Consider the following 16,389-nt stretch of genomic DNA (forward strand, 5'->3'; position numbering starts at 1 on the left):
AATTTAACTATGCAGTTCATGAAGTTTTAAGTGTTTACATATGATCCCTCTTTATTACCTACTGGGTTTCCTGGAGGAGAAGTAGGTGTTTAGCAAGGTCTTAACCTCTCCACACAGTCCTCCATTTATTTCCACCCCATCGTTCCAACAAATGCTTTGATTTCACATTTTAATTTTAGCTATTTGGTATACAAACAACACTGGCATATGTATGTCCTATATATGCTGTCGTATAGCACATATTAATTTCAGTGATACAAGGTACCGATGTTAGAAGGTTGGTTTCATTCTCATACAGAAATTATAAAACTAAATAATGTTCACTGTCTATTTTTTATTAAAAAGCTATTTGGAGGACAAAAATAATCTACGAATGTTAACTCTTCTCCTGATTTAGACTGCAAAAATGTTTTTGTAGTTTATAGTGATATGGCAAAATTATGCATTTAAGTTTTTGTATTTGAACCTTCATTATCTGTTCATTAGTTGCATAATACATATCAAGTCAGATTCTGCTGTCAGACACAATACTTTCATTGGACATACTGAAATTACTTCAATTTCAATTTTATTTTTGCTAATGAGGTCAAGAACTTTGACAGTACTTTTCAGTGTTTGCAGATCTGAATAAAGTGTACTGTTTTCAGAATAAGTTTGGGAAGAAGCTGTCATCAAGACAGGCAATTCTCTAAATGTTGGTAAGATGCATGATTGACACCCTGTAATTTTGTTTGTTCTCAGCTTCTCTTTGTTCTTGGAACTTGGCTGTTTGAGATGAAATTACAATAGCTGTTCACAGTGCTTTTGAACTCAATTTGCAGTGACTCGTGAAATTTCTGAGGCTGGAAGACAACAGAGTCCAGTTTCTCTATTAATGTCATTATCTTAAATGCTTTCTCTCTCTCTTTTTTTTTTGTTTTTGTTTTTTTTTAGTAATGATCTAAAGGCTTGTTTTGTTATTTAAAATCCCTTCTCATTCTAAAAAGAAAATAGTCAGAAAGGACTTGCATTTCTTAAATTGCTGCTCAGTGTTAGCTTTTTTCTTTCTGTCTGAGGAATAGATCTGCTTTTTCATTCATTTACATTAGAGCTCAAGCCACATGGATGAGAAGCAAATATATGTTACAAGATCTGCCAGTAACATTGCTGGATCAGAGTTCATTTAGAGTGATGCTGGTCCTGTGAATCATAATGTCTGCTCAGCCAAGTGGGAGAACTGACTTTCTCAGCAGCAGGCTCATATATCAATTTAAAGAGGAAGGAAAGTTGCCACAGAACCAGGGTTCCAATGAGCAGCACCACTTCACAAAAAAGTAATCCTTGGGCATTAATTTCTTGTCAAGGCTAGTGACGGGTTACATTTGCCAAGTAAGCTGTGCTCAGATGAAGTGCAGTATATTGGAAGCACAATGTGATATGTCACTTTTTCTTTCTCTTTTTTTAAAGAATGTTGCATGTTGAAAGTGTCATTCTGTGAATACTTGCTGTAAATTAAGATCACTATTCTCGGAAGTGCAGACATTGGTCTTGGCTTCTGAAACTCTCAGACTGCAATTCTAAAGCAGTCTGCTCCTGTAGATACTAAAAAATCCAGTTTGCATATGAAGCAACTTTTCCCTTTTCTGCTCAAAAAATAAAATTCAAAGCCCATTCCTCCACAGACTCAGTTCTTATCAAGCATTTACGGATGTGTTTAATGTTAATTAGGTATGTACAAAAGTACACAAACATAGAATCATATAATCAATGAATGCCAGGTTGGAAGGGACCTCAAGGTTCATCTGGTCCAATCTTTCTAGGTACTACTATAGTTTATATGAGATGGCTCAGGACCCTGTCAAGCTGAGACCCAAAACTGTCCAATGTGGGGGCATCTACCACTTCCCCTGGGAGACTATTCGAATGTCTGACTGTCCTCATGGTGAAAAATTTACCTCATATGTCCAATTGGAATCTCCCCAGGAGCAACTTGTGCCCATGAGCCCTTGTCTTTTCCACATGACTCCTTGTAAATAGGGAGTCTCCATCTTCTTGGTAGCCACCCTTTAAGTACTGGAACATGGTAATAAGGTCTCTCCAAAGCCTTCTTTTCTCAAGGCTGAACAAACCCAGTTTTCTCAGCTTGTTCTCATATAGCAGGTTCTCCAGTCCTCTGATCATCCTTGTGGCCCTTCTCTGGACCCTCTTCAGCCTGTCCACTCTTTCTGTATAGTGGGGACCAAAACTGAACACAATACTCCAGGTATGGTCTGACAAGTGCTGAGTAGAGTGGAATGATGACTTTTTTATCTCTGCTGCTGATGCCCTTGATGCAGCCCAGCATACTGTTGGCTTTCTTTGCCACTGCAGTGCACTGTTCACTCATGTTGAGCCTGTTATCCATCAAGACCCCCAGGTCCCTTTCCACAGGGCTCTCCAGCCTGAACTGCACTCCTGGGTTATGTGTTCCCAGGTCCCTTACACTTCTCCCTGTTGAATTTCATAAGGTTCCTCCTAGCCCATTCCTTCAGGCTGCTTATGCCATCCTGGAGGGTGGCTCTCCCTTCTGGAGTGTAAACCTCTCGACTCATCTTAGTGTAATCAGCAAACTTCATCAGGGTGCTCTGGGTGCCAACATCCAGCTCACTTACAAAGATGTCAAACAGCATTTGGTCCAGTATTGATCCCTGGGGGACCCCACTTGTGACCAGTTGCCAGTCTGAGGAGGAACTATTTACTATCACCCTCTAAGTGTGGTCTGTCAGCCAGTTCCCCACCCACTGCACAGACCACTTGTCAAGGCTGTAACGAGTCAGTTTCTCTAGGAGGAGGCTCTGTGGGAGCTCAAAAGTCTTGGAGAAGTCCAGGTAGATGACTGCTCACCCTGAATCAACCAAGTGGTTTACTTTGTCATAGAAGACATAATCTCAGCCAGTTACATTCGTGTTGGTTTAATATAAATTTTCATCTGAGCACACAGCATTTGCATTTGCCCTCAACATCCTGTATGGGCATAGGGAGAATTTTAGTGGAGTCTCGTTTTACAAAGGGGAGACAGAGATAAGGTAGGGAATTGTTCTACTCATCTGCCATCAGCACTGAAGCTCAGGAGCTGCATCTTTTATGCCACTACTGAGCCAGTAGACTTTCACCTCTCCTGCTTGTGGCATTTGAATCTCCTGTTGACTGCAGACTGAAAATTGTAATTTACTGACCCAGTAAGTGAATTTCCTCCTTGCAGGAGGAAAAATGGTCTTTTGGGGTTCAAAGCAAAGTGGAAGGGTAGACTATGAGGGAAACAATACAGTCAGATTTCGAAGAAAGTTTTGTATTTCACCAGGCTTATTTTTTTCCATGTGAACAAAGAGGTAATATTTAGGGATGCAGAAGTATTTTTCCATTGTCTGTTCAAGTGTTGGGCAAGATTTATTGGGAAAAGATTTTCAATCTTTTATTTAAAAAAAAAAAATGTTGTCTTCATACTACTTCTGCTTTTCTTTGCATTAAAGAATGGCATGTAGGTGGCTGTTGAAAATAAATGTTAATATAAGTTCCCCCCAAAATGCCCCAGTTTTTGAAGTTTCTTGATTGAAAATATCCTCTGCCTTTTGCATGGAATACATATTTAGAGATGGAAGCAATGTGCATACTGAAATATCAACCATTTGTATTTTGCTAGAGATTGTTTCCTAATGCGTAAATGATAAAATGATAATGTTTTGTTTTGTTTTTCTTTGATGACTGCTTGTCATGGTTTAAGCCTAGCCAGCAACAAAGAACCACACGAACACTCGCTCACTCTTTCCCCCTTGGGGGAAGGGGAGGAGAATTACAAGAAAAAGGTAAAACTCGTGAATTGAGTTAAGGACAGTTTACTAGGGTAACACAAGGTGAGAGGAAATAATAATCAATGTAATACTAATAAACGACAGAGTGTTTGAGGTTCAATACATTTGCTCACCACTGGACCTGATGCCCATCACACTTCTGAGCCACAGTTACCCTGGCCTGGCCAACCCCCCAGTTTGTATACTGAGCATGATGTCATATGCTGTTCTATATCCCTTTGCTGGATCAGGTCATCTGCCTTGGCTGTGTCCTCTCCCAGCTTCTTGTGAAAATTAGCTAGCTGTATCCTAGCAGAACTTAAGGAAGTACTAGAATACCTGCTATGATACAGAGTCGTAGAAAAATTCTTTGATTTCTTGTTAAGTAGCATGCTGTCTGAATTTCTTCTCACTCAGAAGAAATGAGTTTAAAAGAAAAGCTTCCAAGATCAGTGTTTTAAGATTGGGTTAAATGCAAGAGGTTCCAGCTTCATGCATTTATAAATAAATGTGTCTACTCAGGTAAACACATATATGACAAGTTTATTATTAATTTTTCCTTTTGCTTCATTACATTTATTTTTGCTTTTACCACATTAAAAGAAAACAAAACAAAGAATAAACAAAGAAATCTTGCAACTAAAAGTAACTAGAAAGAAAAATGAATAAATGCAATAGGAATGAGAAACAGCAGAAAGATTTTAGGACAATAGTCTTGACAAAGGCCATGGTAAAGGCTGTTATACTACACGGTGTTGCATCAGTAATGTGATGCTGCCTTTTAATCACTGTATTTTCCATTGGAATTCCTGCATTCTGCTCTAATGAGTCTGAAAATCCTAGCAAAGTGCTTATTCCTGCTAACGTTCCTCTCTGTAGCAGTTAATCTCCTTTTTCACTATGTTTGTTAAAATCTTCCAATTCTCCCTTTGAGAACACAACAGTCCTTAGCTGATGCTAGTGTGTTTTGTGACTTGCTGAAAGCAGCCTGCAGTTCTACATTTGAGCCTTTCTTGTTTTTTACTGTAGAAGAAGTGGAGAGGCCATCAGTACAAGAGTAAGCTGAAGGATATCGTTTTGGAGGAATATTTTTCACATAGCATTGGAAAATTTGTTATTTGCCATGGTAGGTTGTAACTGGTTTCAGTCATAATATTTTCAAATCTCTAGTTCTTCCTGATTAGATGACCAGTTCTTCTTAATTACAATATTCTTGGCAAAAAAAATAAAATTAAAATCTAGTTGATGGAACACCTGCAACTTTATAACTTTTTTTTACAAAAAAAGATGTAGAAGAACATAGAAAGATGAACAAATGTGGGTGTCAGTTTTGCACATAACTTCAGGGTTAGGCTTGAGTAAAATACCTTGAATAGCTGGAGCTGTGATTATTGTGGGTTCAAGTGAAAGACCACAAGTATTACTCCGTTTACCCTTTTAAACCGATAGACTATTACATAGTTTTGGGTTTTGATAGAAATCAGTAAAAGGATGTCAGGAAAATTTGTGTCTAGTAACTTGAGGGCTTTATGTATATTTTGAACTAAATACTTTTCCTGAATGACAGGGAAAAATAAAATTTCTGGTATTTTCTTCTTGATGGAATAAAAAAAACCCCAAACACTGCAGATACCCTCGGAACATCCAGACTGTGACCTTAAATATAGTTAATTTGTCGTTAAGCGTCTGGTGTTGCCTGCTATTCTCGATGTAACTTCAGCATGGTAACATGCATAAATCTATGGGGCTGGGTGGGATTCACCCAAGAGTACTGAGGGAGGTGGCAGGGGAGCTTGCTAAGCCTCTCTGTCATTTATCAACAATCCTGGTCATCAGGGTCCCAGATGACTGGAGGCTGGCTAATATAATGCATGTCTACAAGAAGGGCCAGAAGGAGGATCCAGGAAGCTGCAGGCCTGTCAGCCTGACCTCTTTCTTAGGAAAGATAATGGAGAGGCTCATTTTGAGTGAGCTCACATGGCAGCCAGGGGATCAGGGCCAGCCAGCATGGGTTTGTGAAGGGGAGGTCTTGCTTGACCAACCTGATCTCCTTCTGTGACCATGTGACCCACCTGTTGGATGCGCAGAAGGCTGTGGACATTGTCTACCTATACTTTGGTAAGGTCTTTGACACCATCTCTGACAGCATTCTCTGGGAGAAGGTAGCAAATTGTGGAATAGACAAGTGTACTCTTCACTGGGTAAAAAACTGACTGGATGGCTGGACCCAGAGAGTTGTGGTAAACAGGACAAACCTAGCTGGTGGCCAGTCACTAGTGTTGTCCCTCGGGGCTCAGTTTTTGGGCCAGTTTTATTCAATATCTATCAATAATCTGGATGAGGTGATTGCACCCTCAGTAAGTTTGCAGACAACACCAAATTGGATGGAACTGTTGATCTGCTTAAGGGTGGAAAGGCTTTACAGAGGGACCTGGACAGGCTGGATCAATGGCTGAGGCCAATTGTATGAGGTTCAATAAGGCCAACTACTGAGTCCTGCACTTAAGTCACAACAACCTCGTGCCAGGCTACAGGCTTAGGGAATAGTAGCTGGAGATCTGTCCAGCAGAAAAGGACCTGGGGGTGTTGATAGACAGCTGGCTGAAAAAGAGCCACCAGTGTGCCCAGTTGGCCAAGAAGGCCAATAGCATCCTGGCCTGCATCAGGAATAGTGTGGCCAGCAGGAGTAGGGAAGTGATCATGCCCTTGTACTTGGCTCTGGTGAGACTGCACCTTGAATACTGTGTGCAGTTCTGGGCCACCTCACTATAAGAAGCACACTGAGGTGCAGGAACTTGTCCGGAGGAGAGCTACCAAGCTGGTGAAGGGTCTTGAGAGCAAGTCAGACAAGGAGCAGCTGTTGGAACTGAGATTGTTTAGTCTGAAGAAAAGGAGTCTTGAGGGGAGACCTCATCACCCTCTACAACTGCCTGAAAGGAGGTTGTAGTGAGGTGCGTGTTCATCTCTTCTCCCATGTAAATAATGACAGGGCCAGAGGAAATAGTGTGTAGTTGCAGCAGGGGAAGTTTAGATTGGATATTAGGAAGAAGTTTTATGATGAAAGACACTGGAACAGGCTATACAGAGAGGTGGTTGAGACACCCTCCCTGGAGGTATTGAAGAAACATGTAGATGTGCCACTTCAGGGCATGTTTTAGTGGCCAAGGTTGTGTTTTGGTTTTTTTTTGTGGAGTATGTGTGGTTGGTTGTGTTTAGGTTGTTTTTGGTTTTTTTGTTGTTATTTTGTTTGAGCTGGTCATTGGACTTCGTGATCTCAAAGGTCCTTTCCAACCATGACAATTCTGTGTAAAATGTTTTATTTAGGCAACTCAGTCTATTACAGTTTGATATTAGGTGTACAACAGAGGTAAGAATCAGTGCACTTTTCACATAAAAGAGCCTTCTTTTTATTAACTTTCTCCCCATCTAGTCCAGTAAGAACTAGGTTTTCCTTCTCTGAGTAACAGCATTGCATTACTTTACCTTTTACTAGCAATACACATAATCTCTTTTATCCTTGAAAATGTGGTTCTGAACTGAATTTATTGACTATGAGAGATCATCAGCTCATGACAAAAATCTATTTTGGTATTTTGGAGATCACTCTTGTCCCTCAAATCTGGGATAACAGAGCTAAATGGGATCTTAGATGTAGTACAATTAGGGAAAATATGTTCTAGAGGGCAGGTAGAAGCTCTGGATAGTTACAGTGAAAGCACCTGCCTTCCTAATGTCTCATGACCCCAGTGTGCTGAACTCAGTGAAAGCTGAGAAAGGTAATGATAGCCTGAGGTCGTCTGTGTTTGTTTCTAATGGAAGTAAGAGCAGGTGCAGCAACTATAGGGCTTTTCTTTTCTTTGCAGAGGCCTTTTCTTTGTTTCTTCTTCAGCACTGCTGTTAAAATATGCAGTATTTTTCTATGCATGAATGGGTTTCAGTGGAATGATGCATGAAGTGTATTACTGCTGGCTGTGTAAATGGGGACAGAACACAAACCTGTTGCAATGTGTATCTGTAGACAGAATACTGTATATTTAGTCAGTAAGCTTTTCCTTGCTTTTAAAAATGGAAGTAAATGTTGACAAATTTTAACCAAAAAAAGAACAAACCTTGAACCAAAAAAGAGATCATGCAGTTTGCTGAGTTCATCTGCTTTGCAACATAAACCTGACTAGTCATGGCTTCGTGTAGCCTTGGTGATGTTCATATAATTTATTCTTCTGAAACCCAAAGGTGCCTTTGGGACTTCTTGAACACAATTACTTTACAGAGCTACAGCTTAAGTGCTAATATTTTTGAAGAAGTTTCAATACAAATGATCTTTTAAGATGAGTAAACCAACTACCATTATGGGGACAAAACCAAAATAAACCAGATCACTGGAGGAATTGCACTTTTATTTAACTTTTATTTCATGGGAGACAAGCAGACAGAGTCCCAGTGTCAGTTTTGCTATTGAGTTAAGATAATGTTAAATCAAGCTACAAAACTATTTTAGGACCATCTGCTTGGGCCTCAATTCTCAGCTACATGTAGAAATTCTATAGAAAGTCCTTGTTAACACTGAGCCCATATAACAAGAACTGACAAGGGAGTGGTTAGCATGTGTAAGCAAATTGACTATAGGCAGGAAGAATTGCTTTACTTCCATCTGCTTTTGAGTTGCTTTGGGGTTGGTTTATTTTTTTTTTAATTATTTTCTTTCTGTTTCAGAAGAGCACAATGAGTTAATATAGGATGTAGGATCATGTATTTGTATGTATGACAAGTCCCAGCCTAGTTGGGACTCGCTGTGCTGTAACAGTGAATCTCGCCTCTGAGTTCAGTTGATTTTTTTCATGAAAAAAACCCCAAACACCACAAATGTTGTTTATTTAATTAAGTTTTGGAAGATGTTTAATTGGAGTTGTAGGTTGGTTCAAAATACACAGATTTTCCTTCCCTTCCTTTTTTTCCCCTCTCATTTACCAATTCTAATTTTTTCATGATGAAGGAGAAAAGAAGTAGAGGGTAAGCACAGACTGTGAAAGCAAAAATGTATGAGTTGAAAACAAAATCAATTTTGCTGTTTTGTGTTTCTTATTCTTGAGCATTTTAAAGCTGCCTGTTGTTTTCTGATATTTTCAAATGCATATGTCTGTAGCACAGGAGTTGTAGGTGAATGTAAATCTTACTATTTTAGTCTTGTATTGGCTGATAGTCATCACAACAATGGCAAAGTTACCCTATCTGTGGTTGATTATTTGCAGCATTTTATAATGTTTAGTTACTAAGTGACAATAAAGCACACATTAATATGAAGAGGAAATTTTCTGTGTGTTTCTGCATATTAAGCTGCAGTTGCAGTAGGACAGCAGTCTGTCTTCTTTGTCATGTTATCAATGAGTTCATTTTTGTAATAGATTGTGAAAGGAGTAATCCTTTTAAGCATACCCAGCACATAGATGTTTTGGGTACATTTCCAAATTAGAGAACTCTCTGTAACTCTCACGAAAATAACAATTTAAGTAAGTTATCTGGAAAAATAAGCATTTCCTTCAGAAAATTCTTACATCAGAAGTTCAGGTGGCAAAATGGTAGTGTTCTTTCCCTTAAAAGTACTTGGGATTGTCCTTTCAATCTATTTATTATTATTAGGTAAGTTTTGGAGAAGCAAACAATTTCTTCATGTACTGAATACCAGAAATTCTTTGGCAAAAAGAATTATGTGTATGTTTTGACTAGAAGTACTACAGGATCTTTTAAGAGTAAATGTGGTCTTGAAGGGAGACAGATTGCAGTAAGGTTTTATTTGGATGCCCAGATTTTTAGAAGTGTGGACTAAATATTCTGAAAGGGTGGTGGCCTTTTTTTGTTTCTTTTGGAATTCCATGCTTGTTTTTTTCCCAAATAGAAAGAACTAGCTAAAAAATGTCATGGCTTGCTCTGTATTTTGTTATGAAACATGTTGCTGTATAGCATTCAGGAACAGGATGGTAATAACTAAGAAAAATAGCACTGAACACATTTTATACAACATACGTATAAATATTTTTGTGGTAGATGTGGCTGGGATGCTAGAAATTACAATTTAAATCAGTTTTTATATATATATATATCTGAGATAGTGGGCTAGACAAGCAGAAGAAGAACAACCACAAATTAATGGGAATTTATATTTAGGGTTACTTTGTTTATTTTGTTTTGTTTATTTGATGAATAATACTGAGTAAATCACTGGCACACTGTGGCTGGACATAGGAGATTTATACAATGGAGCAAAATGGAAAAAACCCACTTTTTTTTTTCTTTAGAGTTTATGTTCTTTTGAAAAGTAAATTACATTTTACAGAGAAAAACTCTTATCATAATAGAGTTAATGTGAATTAACCATTATTTGAATGGTGTTTTCTGTAAAACTATTAGAAGGCAATAATATTCTGCAGTCTTTGTAAGCTGATCTATGGGTAGGTTTTACCAGCTGACATTTGTCTTTATAAAAATGCTGTATCAAGAGTCAGACTTTTTTCTAAACTGTTATTTTTGTTTGAAGCTTTCTTACCTCTTCGTTTTACTTCTTTGTTCAGAAAAATGCTACCATTGTAACATTATTTGTAAATATCTAGTCTTTCTTGAAAGTATATACATGTAAATACTTCAGCATTAACGGATCATGCTATTTATTAGAGCAGTGTTGCTATTATTAGAGACAATATATTAGAATAAACTAAGTGGGTTTTTAATAATTATTTGTAAACTTTATTGAAATTAAATTATTTGTTTTATTGAGAAAATGACCATGTCTGAAACTCTGATGAAATTAGCATATTTTGCTTTTCTACTGTAATTGCCCACATGGACAAACCTGGTGAACCTTGAGTACCAAGTAATTTATAATACCTTAAAACAGAACAAGACAAACCCCTTCATCTACATGAACCTTTATGTGATCATAGCTGCCAACTTTTCAGTAATTCCTTTTTGCTCTGAATTGCAGCTTTCAAATGAAAAGTGGCCCATATCTTTTTGGCCCTTAACTCCAAGCTGTATGTGAAGCAGGTAAGAGGGCTGAAAACAGCTAATCTGCAGTACAGCCACAGCAAGATTCCTCTAAATTCATACAGGCTGTTCTTTAGGCATTTTTTTGTGAATGGGCCAAGTGTTCTAAAACTACATGTGGACCATTTCTGATGATAGTGCTGTGTAATTCAGCTGTTGCTTGGGGTTGTCTAGTCTCTGCTGGAGTGAGTGGGTGAATACTGTGGTGTGTTTTGGTTAGTGTAACAGCCATTCTAAATAACAGTGTGGGACAGGTTTAAAAACAGACAACAGAGTTTGGTCTGGGTCTTCCAGTGTTTTAGTTTAATAGCACTTTTTTATATTCTGAGTTTTACATTTAGACCTACAGCAGTACTTTTGTGGTAGTAAGTGATGTCTCTCCAGGCACGTGTGTATATTTAAATAGAGATAGCATAGGATAATCCTCTTTCAAAAGGAGATTAATGTAATATAACTTTCTTGTCTTCACAAATTGAACAGTTATGAGAAGATATATTGCTACTCTGTAGTAATTACAGTTGTATTTAATATAATTAATACTCTATATTAAAATTGGTGTGAACTAACATTATTCTCTTGCACGGTTAAAGTATAATTGTAACACTAGATTTGTCTGAGTAAACACTGTCGCTACATGCCATTCCCAAGAGCATCTGTCTCTGTCTCTAGTAATGACTCTCAAGAGCACAAACTTTGCAATTCTGAGCTTTGCAGAGGTCACACTTAACTAACATTCTATGAGAACGAACATCAAATCAATGGATGGCTTATTAGCTGAGCTCTTTTATTTTATTATTCCACATAATGGAACTAGTAGTGTGAAAGATACATGAGACAAGTAGTACAAACCAGCAATTTGTTCCAAACATTGTTTGAGCCTCCTGGTGCATGAGTTTCTGAAGAAAAACGAATCCATATCTAGCAAAGAATAGCAAAAAAATTGCTCATTTTGTTCTCTCTTAAAAGAACTGTGAAAGTTTTGGAAACTGTAAGAAGTGCCCATGCATAAAATTAAAAGAGGAAGTGCACTGTGAGTAGAACTCAGCTTTTCAGCATGAAAAAAACAAGTAAATTTATTTCTTATTGTCAGTTTATTGGAAAATTATGTAACTCAAGGAGAAAAGATGCAATACTGTCAACACTTTCTTTAATACTTCCTGTTGCAATCCTGGTGTCAGACATTGCCTAGAAGGGTTTAGAATATGTTTATGAAAGCTATAGTAATAATGACTATGGACTAGACAAACTGCAGTTATCTCAGTTCTCGGTGTTCATCAGAAGTGGAGGTGTGGTAGGTAGAATGTCAAATACATTTTTCTAATTATGAAACACATTTTCTGTTTCTGAACAAGATTCTTAACCAAAGGTCAAGAAGTCGAGTAAATATTTGAATCTTTGCTCTCACTGAGCTTAAAGTTTCACTGCAAAATTTGAACCTGTTAAGTTACGCATACTTTATTCCTTACCTCACTACTGATAGTCTGTGTTGAGATCTTGCTGGGAAGATAGCTGAGATGCAGCAGAAATGGTTTCATACTTTACTAGTAAAAAAAGGTGGCCAGTATAAAGTTTATCACCTAACTTGCTGTACCTGCCACACAGGGGCAAAAGCCCCATGCATATTCTTCAGCAGGCCAGTATTTTTTTGTCAGTGTGACTGGCCAGTTCAGGTGAAGTTGCACTGCAAAGCATGGAAAAGACAGCATGCCCCCTTTTCAACCAGTGGCCTTCTACTTGTTTCAGGAAAGAGAACATCCATTTCCCAGGAGTAGTTTTGTAACAAGACATAGCTTATAAGGGGTACAGCCTCTTGTGCAGCCCCCAGACTGTAAAAAATTTTGGAGTTACAGATGAATACAGTGGAAGTGCTCTGGCTGAAAGGTTTAAAATAGGATGCTTTAAAATTTTAGTTGGATATGACACCTAAGACTGTAATTAAACTGTTGGCAAAAAGTCTGATGAGAGGGAGAAAGATGATTTACGTTCAGCTGAAGAAATGAAAGGTGGTGAAAGGGGAGAGATTATGAAAACTCTTGTCTTTAGTCTGAAGAGTACATGGGTTGAACAAACCATGTATTGGTGTTTATGTGTGTATTTGTAGTATGAGCTACAGTATGGACTAGTTTCTTTCCGCTTGCTGAACTTGTGCATATCCTTGCTTCTGCTAATCCCAAGTGAGAAAGCTTGAAATGACAGTTTGTGTCAAGGAAGTTCAGGTGGCAAAGAAAATTGTGTGATGTAGTACAAACCCTGCAAGCCAAAGGCGGTAGTTGTGTGTGAGTCTACAGTGACACGCTAGAACATATATTGTGAAGTTTAGTGAGTTTCCCATCTAGGGAAAGTCTGTGAGGACCTTCAAAGTACCACGTGCTTTTCCATTATTTTTGTTCTCTACCTCACAGCTAACCTTCACTTTTTCCATTCTATTACAAACCCTTGGAGAACAATTTGTATGGTAATTTTTGTAAATGAAGTATCCTGGGAGATAGATTAACATCATTAAACTGTTACCACATTTAACATTTCTGTTGCCTAAAGTGGAAGGCTAATTTTACACCTTTAATGTGTTATGGATTGCCTTTGCTTTTGTTGTGGCCACAGGTTTCCTATTCATTACCAGCTCTGTGGAGGTATTTTAATATTGAGTATTAGAAAATATACAAGTTGTAGTAAGTTGGAAGTGCTTGCATGAGAAGATGGCTAGAATATCTAGAAGAAGTACTTAAAAATTAATATTTTTAACAATGATGTTGATTATTCTTACTATCTTGAAGGAGGCTGCTTTTGTTCATGAGCTTCAGGGTTCCACCTTGGTCCACTGTGGTTGCCATCTGCCAATGAGTACTGTCATCCTTTTTTGCAAAGTATTATTAGATTCAACAAGACTGTTTGGCTGAACCTGTTGGGTCAAGAGCTGGCTCTGACTCTATTTACAGTTAGATCAGTTTTGACTTAAGAGGATTAATTTTTTTCTTGTTTATAACATTTTATTTCATGAGCATGTAACTGTGGCAGCAGCCACATTTCCACTTCATATTTCATCTGTAGTTTTTTCTGTTAATCATATTACAGTTCCAATTAAGTTCTACTTATGAATTTGTTTCAGTGTGATTCTTAGGGGAATCAGTAACTGTTTCATAATTAAGTGCTCAAATAGTAGAATTTAAGTGTTCATAGGAAGAGGGTTTTTAAATCAGAAATTTGTCTTCCTATACAATTTGAGGAGCTAAAATCTAATTTATATCTTCACCTTAAGGAAAATGCATAAAATGAACTAAAATAAAGCACTTAAATACATTTTTAATTTAAGTGAGGAAAGGAGGAAACTGTTAATCAAGTGCAATTTAGGAATGTAACCTAACAATGAAGGCATTGTGTAACACCATACAGTTTCTTTTATGCTGGAGAATGAAATGCAGTGATTTAAAAAATGGAATGAAACATTACTTAAAGAGTGAGTTTCAATTTGCCATATGACATGTCCCGTGCCAGAGGTATTCCCATTATCTTCAGTCTCATTGTAGGAATAAATATACACCTTCTCAAGTGCATGAATAAGGATTAATAATGTTTACATTGTTCAGTGATATGCATGCTGTCATGCAAATACCTGCTACAGATGTGTGAGGAGTCATAGTGGTGTTGATGGGTGGTTAGGGCTGTGTTCATAGTCAGAAATCCTGTTTTCTCCTTGGCCAAAAGCTCACTGCAAGGAAAACGCCGATTCCGTGGGAATACCAGCATGAATTCTACATGGAATATTGGGCAGGAATAGCTACTGAACTGGAAGCTGCAGAGCTAAAAGAATTATTTTCCTGTACCAGCTAAAAGGAGGGACTCCTGAGTTAAGACTGGTATTAACCAGGTTGGTTTAAGATGTAAGCAAAACTTGCCTACACTGGCTTATTGATGGGATTGGCCTTTACAAAGACACTCATGATATTTTTGTGCCTGACCTCAGCTTGGCTCTGCAGAAACAGCACTATTGAAGATTGCAGATTACATGCATGTTACTGAACACAGAAGCTTTCCCCAGTTCTGAAGCCTGGATGGATGCCGAGGCAACATTGATCCAGACTGAGCAGGATCTCCATTCTTACCCATGAAAAAGTACCTAGGTGTGCAGGCTCAGCTGAAGACATAGTTATTTTCTGGCAGCCTTTTTGAGGAACCAGAATATTAGGTCTTCAGTGCATCCCTTTAATTAACCCTAGACACTGTCTGAAGCACTTTCTCCAAATAAATCACGGCCATGACAGCAAATAAGCATAGAAACAAGCTTCTTGGTTATGTGGTTCAGTAAGAGGTAGCCCTTGTCCCTGACTGCCTGTGTTGCTCGAGTCACCCTGCTTCTTCTTCCCCGCATAGCTGCTGTTGGGAAAGGTGTACAGAAAAGGGCTGGCATGGCAGAGAAAATGGAGTACCTGAAAGCATTACAACCCCTATACCAGGGCAGTGATGCAACATTGCCTTATGGTCAAGACTAAGGCAAGAACGCAGTGGCAGACAAACGTCTGGAGCAAGCCATCTGAGTAGGGTGATACTTGGTTATTTAGGCAGAGGAATGGGTTTGGTTTTGTCAGCCTGAGATGCAGAGAGATGTCCTAGGATAGCCAGTATAGCCAGAGATACTTGTAAAGGGTGAGCCAGTCCTGAGATTGTTCCCAGGAAACCTGGCAGAGCAGAGACATAGAAGGTATCTCAGCAATTGTTTATGACTTTAACTCCAATTAAAATTTTTAAGCCAGTGTTGCGCTGTGCTGGTTTGGTTTGGCAGGGGTTTTTTGGTAGTGGGAGAGGGGCCCCATGGGTGGCTCCTGTAAGAAGCTGAAGAGCTCCCCCAGCTCTAAAACCAGCCAAGGAGCCATTAGAGAGACAATAGATGTGCCTCTGTGATTAACATACGAAAGAACTGGGATAAGAGCTGAGCAGAGCAAGCAGTTAGAAGGACTGGAGCTGGAGAGGGGTGCTGGTGGTTGGTGAGGAAGAAGGGGAAGAAAGTGCCCAAGCAGAAGTCTCCGTGCAGCCTATGGTGAGATGGCAGCTGTCCCCCTGCATTCATGGAAGAACGTGGTAGAGCATTCCCTGAAGGTGCCAGGAGGGGTGAACTTGGATTTGCTGCCAGTGGACTTGCATTATGCAGCTGTGGAAGACCCCGGAGCCAGGGGAGGTGGCTGTTCCCGAAGCAGCCCCTGACTCTGTGGGAAGCCCAGGCTGGAGCAGCTCCGGACCTTGTGGGAAGGACTCATGTTGGAGAGGTTCGTGGAGAACTCTCTCCCATGGGAGGGACCCCGTGGGGAAGCCGAGAAGGACTGTAAGGAATCCTTTTTCCTGAGGAGGAAGGAGCAGCAGGAACCACCAGCCTGTGAACTGACTCTAAACCCCATCCCGTGTCCCCCTGTGCCACTAGGGGGAAGGAGGGAGAGAAACTGGGAACAAAGGGATTTGGGCCTGGGAAGAAGGGAGGGGTGGGTTAACATATGTAAGCCCTGCTCTGTGTGTTGTCTGTGTCCTGTCTGTGTTTGATTAGTGTTAAATTATTATT

General features: G+C 39.1%; 1 protein-coding gene across 1 annotated transcript in view; it reads left to right on the forward strand.

Moving 5' to 3' along the window:
• The window catches only part of CNTNAP2 (contactin associated protein 2), a 1,111,126-nt gene that overhangs the window by 209,896 nt on the left and 884,841 nt on the right, over positions 1-16,389 (forward strand). The window lies entirely within an intron of this gene.

This window comes from Apus apus, chromosome 2 (assembly GCF_020740795.1).
Source record: "Apus apus isolate bApuApu2 chromosome 2, bApuApu2.pri.cur, whole genome shotgun sequence".
In the NCBI taxonomy this organism is placed as follows: Eukaryota; Metazoa; Chordata; class Aves; order Apodiformes; family Apodidae; genus Apus; species Apus apus.